The following is a 6,177-nucleotide window of genomic DNA, read 5'->3' as shown; positions in this document are numbered from 1 at the left end:
TCTGCCGAATTTTTGATGATATTCCACCTCTGGATGTACTTCCTCATTGGCTCATCTAGCTTTTGTCGACACGCTCTCAACTCCTCTAACGACGCGGGTTTTTTGCACGTGGATCTAAAGTTCTTGACGAACACATCCTCGAAACTTTCCCAGCTGTCGATGGATCCTGGAGCGAGTTTCTTTATCCAAGATCGTGCGGCTCCACTCAAATGCACCTGGATGCTTTGCATGGCTGTTGCCCTAGTTCCTCCTGTGAGCTTCACCGTCTCCAGATAGTCGACTAGCCAATCCTCTGGATCTTGAAGGCCGTCGAACTTTTTGAAATTATCGGGTAACTTGAATCCTGAGGGGACTCGAGTTTTCCGGACTCTCCTCGTAAAGCACGGCAAGCCACACATATCTTCATCGGTCAATTCCGGAGATTGCCGATGATCCCTTCTGCTTTGCCGCGCTCTGTCGACTCTTGCTTGTGCTGCTGTGTCTCTTGCTCCACTTGGCCCTTCAGGTGCTGCCGCTGTTGCTGCTGCAGGTCGTGGACTATTTTGCCTTGACTTGAACTTAAGACCTCTTCTCTAAGACCATATTAAAGTAATGCACTAGCTAAGTTTTCACGCACATGGGTGACGCTACGTGATGCATGGTCACGGCTTTTAGTTAGGTTTTTGTTGTTTTTTTTGCGAGGAGGTTTTTGTTGTTAAGAGGCATGCATCTTGCATTTGATGCTAGTATTACGATCTGTCGAGTACTTATATTATCGTATTTAATTAATCACTCATGTTTTTCATGTACTTACAGTTTTCTTTTCATATGAAAATTAGCTCCATGCTTCCTTGGCTGCACCTTCTTCCTTACAAAACATGTGGCCTTTTTCTTTGCCAATGGGATTTTGGCGAGTCATGTATCTGTTGGGCCAGGTTGACCCCTATGCTCTACCCATCCGCCACCTTCTCCCGTTCTGCGAGGCCCATCTGCAACCCAAGGTTCAATTTGGTTACAACCTCACCCTCAAAAAAAAAAAAAAAAAAAAAATGGACACAAACTGGGCCCACATCGATTCAGATAAGCTGCGACCAGATTCCATCGACCTTCCGTGCCCGGCACCGCCGACGCATGGGGCGGCGAGCCAGAGGAGCTGGGGACTCGGGTCCGGCGGCGCTACGTGCAGGGACTGCACGTGATACAGCAGCGGATACAAGTGATGGTGGAGACTGGAGAGGCACGGTGTGGGCGCGCTCGTCTGCGGCGTGGCTGGAACTCTCTGGGAGTCTGGGTGTGTTGCGTGTCTGCCTCCAAGGTGTTCGACGGAATGTGGGCGCGGGAGGTGCTCGCCAAAGACGATGCTTCGCTGGGACTGAAGCGTTCATCCAGTGGAGCTGAGGTGCTTCTCTTGGTCTGTTATCGCCATTGAAAGACCAAGAGAAACCTTGACATGTGAAATGCGAATGGGCGGATGAAGCCCTGATTCGAAAAGACAGGCGAAGGGTTGAGTTCATCTTTCTGCGCTCATTGGGGATGATGTTGCCAGCGTACTCGACATTGTCCATCTGTTTCCTGGCCTGTCATGTTTCGCGGGAAGCAATCCTACCGACCGACATTTACAGGTGGGCAATGGACGGACGGTAAGCTTCCATTTGTGGCAGCGTTTACCCAAGTGGACAAACTTCTCGGGATCCCTCTAAAACAGAGTGCAAGACAACTATTCAGGCCAGTCCGAGTCATTGCAGCATGGCAACTGGAAGCTGCAGCTGGCTCCATAGCACGGTTAACTTCTATTCAGTCCAGCTGGGTCCATGGCAACTGGAGTATGCTATTGCTCAACGCTACTTGAATGAGTTGTCTCTGCTCATTGAAAGAATCCTGCCTCATGCTTGCCACATCTATCAGTGGGCGATGCCTGCAGAACTGTGGCTGTCTAGTAATCCAGCTAGGGTCCCTACACGGGTGTGTGTAATGGCTCTTACTAATATTGGCTCTAAGAGTTCAGTATAACATCATTGGTCAAGGGATATGGGAGGGTGAGTATTCCAGATAGGGTAACTCTCTTAAGTCATGTATTATTTGTCATAAAATGATGGACTGAAGTTACTTTTTCCTTTCTTTAGGAGATTTCTGAGACAGGAAGCAATGCATGTAAATCTGACAGCACGAGTGAGGACTGAGGAGTTTGGCATAAGAGAATTGATATGCGCTCTTGCATATGCCTATGATAAAAATTGACGTCGCACATGGTAACTTCCAGATTACAGTGACCATTGCATTCCATCTTCATCATTGTTTTTCTTTTAATGTACACATGTCAGATCTCATCCTTAGGCTGTCCATTTAGTGGTTCATAAACTTACTTATTACTGTCATAAGAGAGAATACCATATACTATCTACTATGGTAGCCATATCGTATGTTGTGTCTTAATAGGTTATACATTCCTTTGTTTAGAGCCACTAGTCCTATCTTGTAATGGTAATTTTCATTTACCGAGGTATGATATGTACGAAAAATTGTTATAACCTTATTTTAAAATTTTAGGACATTTAGTTAGTAATAAGGTTGTATACAGTAACTAAGGACTATCAGTGCTGGTGAGTCACAGCTCAATATTGGGATGTGCAACCAGTGTACTCCATCCATTCTGTAATATAAGACGTTATTACAACCAATAACATCTTATATTATGGGACGGAGGGAGTATATGACCTAGGTATAGTTCTAGATATCCTTTTCATATAAACTATTGTTGCTTCTTAGAAAAAGTCATAAATGCTCTTAGAAACCAAACACAATTGGTTCAAAGAATTTTTTATTTTATTTCGACGAACTGCCAAATTCTTTAATTTAAAGGTGAAGAACAAGAAAGTTTCCATTCATAAAAAGAACTCTATTTTATTGTCATCACATATTTATTATGAAATTAAAATCTCCTTTGATGTAGCCTTTCTGAACTATGAGTAGAAACCTTAACAACCTTGTATATATGGATGTTATTTCAGGAACAAAATCAGCATGAAAAAAAGATTGTTAATGAGTTCAGAAACCAAATGAACAATAAAGTTGCTATTCATAAGAAAATTCTATTTGATTTGCAGCATATGTAAAATTAAAATTTGCACGGATGTAGCACCTCGGGCTATCTACACATCTTTTTAGGGGTGATTGTTGTTAATTTCATGGCTAAACCTGCTGCAATGTAGGACAAAAATCCAAAGGTGCACACGGAGGAAACACGAACCACAAACGGAGCGAACAAACGAGGCCGGGACGGACCTTATGTTTGGTGCAAGGTGCTTGCCTGCATCATCATCATCAGGGATACAAAGTATCAAGTCAGAAATGGAAGAACCATGGATTTTGTTATATGCCACCAAGGAAGCGTCTACAGAAGGAAGACAACAGCTGGCAGCTTTGCCAAGCTCGCAGAAGTCAATGTTAGGATTATGCATGCTAGGGTGCTGAAACTTGAGAGGGGGCTCGCAGAAGAACGGATAGGCGGAAGCTTCGATGCCTTACAGAATCCAGCTAGCTAAGGTAATGCTACTATGACATGACTTAGTTTTACTTCTGAAACGGACATGCCTTAGTTTTACTTTTGAAACAAATAAGGCTGAAGCTTGGATGCTTGGTTCGAACTGATCGCCAGTGACGAGATTATTACTCCATATAGTTTCAGTACTATCTACTGCGCTACGGTCCTTAAATCTGTGAAATCATGATGGTGTCTAGTTTCCCACAGCTGTTAGTGCTGCTGAATTGTTCAGTATTTACAGACCAGGGCAAAGTTTTTTGAAGCCACACAATTATTTTAGATGCCAAGTACATTTTTTTTGATTCCATGTGGCTTTGGAATCTTGTTTTGGTATTCATGTCATGTTGTCTCTGAAAACCGTTTTGAGCAGTCGGTGCTGTACCGTTCTTATTGGTCACCTTAAAATGTGAATTACTGCCCATTCTATGGAAAATAAATGTAAAATCATTTTGTAGTACTTCATCGACGGTCCCATTAACATTATTGCTTGTGAGCCTTGTGTGGTTTTTAAGTTCCACTCTGCTTCATGAAGTCACAAACCGTGTAACGTTAGAGCTAAGTTTTCCAGGTACCGTTTTCTTCCCATTCTCGCACTAGCAAAGTAACGAGGAGACAATGGAGAAAGTTGCTACAGTTCATCCGCCATTAAAGATCGGGGAAACAAACTTGCAGATCGATCGGCCGGATTTGGAAATCCATGTGGATGCATATGGGCACCGGAGAGCTTCCTCCACTGGAGCTCATGTGATGATAATTTTTTTTTTGAGGGGGGTGAGAATATTTTCTGGGAGTAAGAGGGTTTGCAGGTGTTTGGGTATTCCCGATTGGGCCGTGGTCCGTGGACTGACCGGCCCATGAAACAACAGTACGCGTTAAACTGGATTTTTTTTTGTACCACATCGCTAGGCTAGCACGGGACTTCGTGGTTTAAAAGCGGGGATTCAGACAAGCTTCCTTGCCCCCACAGTAGGTGGGGGTACGGGCATCGAGCCCGTTCTCTGTACAGGTACACCGGTGTACAACGTATGTTTGTGTACAAAATTGTAGTGTGATGTATGTATACTGTACAAGCACCCATGTAAATTAAAAGATGTATATGTAAATTATTTTTGAAACTTTTTTTTCATCTTCATGCATGTACATATCATTAAACCTAGCATAGCTGTGGCAGCAGCTGCCGCGGCCCTGATCTGTTCATCTCCACGCTCGTCGCATCGCCAGCGCTGGCAGCCACTTCTCCTTGCCGTTTCCGACCTCTTCGTCCTCACTGCTGCTGCGCGTTTCGTTGGCTTCCCGTCTGATCTTAGCTCCCTCCCTCCCTTTCATGAGAGCTCAAGGTGGCTCTAGGCTTGCGCTTGCTGACGCTGCTCATGCTACTCCTAGGCATCTCAAGTGGTTCGATGTATTTCGGACATCAAAAGTGTTTGTTGGGATCGATTTGCGGACACCAAAATGGCCAATTTTAAGCCTTTGTCTTTTTAGGTTGTGTTTGTCTTAGCGGCCTGACACAATTTTTTTCAAAAATATTTTTTTATTAATAGAGAAGTAGTTTACATAGTGCCAAAAAAAGACTTAAAAATAAAACCCTATCTAGTGTTCGCGCCATAAACGCCTACTTGTCGTTGTTGCTACTAACACGGCGCAGATAACCGTCATAGACGCCGCCCGCTAGTACTGGCAGGCGGGCCTGAGGAAGAAAGGCGCGGACACACACGATGACCGGCTATGTCCGTGTCGACGCATTTAGGACCCAAATTTTGGCCGCAAATTGGTTAACGCAGACACGGCTGTCACTCCGTGTCATACCATCGGGCTAGGGTTTTAGCCTTCGCGCGTCCATTTTGATGCAAACACGCGTCTGTTCGCGTTGGACCGCTAGCTTGGAGATGCAATTACTACCGAAGTTCATCTATTTGGACAGTATGACGCTTTCTCAACCCATGATTGCCGTATAATCTCAAGAAGAGAAAAGGCATTCACACTTTTAAAAATGCCGTCATTCAACCAAAAAACTCGTCTCATAGTATTTAGCTACCTTAAAAGGGTTTACGCACATTGATTCTTGAAGTAGAAAACGAATTTAAAGTAAAGATATGAACCATTAACTTAAAATACTCAATGGTTGGACATACACCATGGGCGCGTTTGGTTAGCATGGGCCCGATTCGTGGCTCACTGGCACAGTGGTGTGAGGGCATCTGCGTGTTCGGAACGAGTCATGGGCTAGAATTAGCCTGTTGTTTGGTAGGTCGGGCTGTATGGTTTGAGCCAAAATGACCTTTTTGTTTGTTTGCCTGCAGCCAACCCCAAATATCGATGGAGATGAGATTACGCTTATTTTTTTGATGAGATTGCGCTTATTTTGTACCATCCAGGCATCCCTAAGATCACCTCTTCTTTATAACTGGCAGCCTTACCATACTATCACCTCCACACAGAAATCTCAGTTCATGATAGTTGCAGACTTACGAAGCTAGTAGTTCACGAAATCAACCGTAGCTAGTATGAATGGTAGCTCATAATGATGCTCCCTAGCTACTACGAATGACAGTTTATCATCACGGGGTAGTTCAACACACGAGAATCAGATTGGGGTTCGAGAAACAGGGGATCAAAGGGGTTCTTCTTCTTCACTTCTTCACTTCACTTCTTCACTT

The 6,177-nt window shown here is 44.2% G+C and overlaps 1 long non-coding RNA gene and 1 pseudogene across 1 annotated transcript; both read left to right on the top strand.

Moving 5' to 3' along the window:
• Positions 1-924: 924 nt before the first annotated feature.
• LOC127339266 (TATA box-binding protein-associated factor RNA polymerase I subunit B-like) lies at positions 925-2,108 on the top strand (annotated as a pseudogene).
• A 9-nt stretch (positions 2,109-2,117) lies between these two features.
• Positions 2,118-4,635, top strand: LOC127338175 (uncharacterized). The gene is made up of 3 exons (XR_011754005.1): positions 2,118-2,228; positions 3,189-3,522; positions 4,089-4,635. It is a non-coding gene; the product is annotated as an uncharacterized lncRNA (long non-coding RNA).
• Positions 4,636-6,177: the final 1,542 nt, after the last annotated feature.

This window comes from Lolium perenne, chromosome 3 (assembly GCF_019359855.2).
Source record: "Lolium perenne isolate Kyuss_39 chromosome 3, Kyuss_2.0, whole genome shotgun sequence".
In the NCBI taxonomy this organism is placed as follows: domain Eukaryota; kingdom Viridiplantae; phylum Streptophyta; class Magnoliopsida; order Poales; family Poaceae; genus Lolium; species Lolium perenne.
This window is presented reverse-complemented; position numbering and strand designations above follow the sequence as displayed.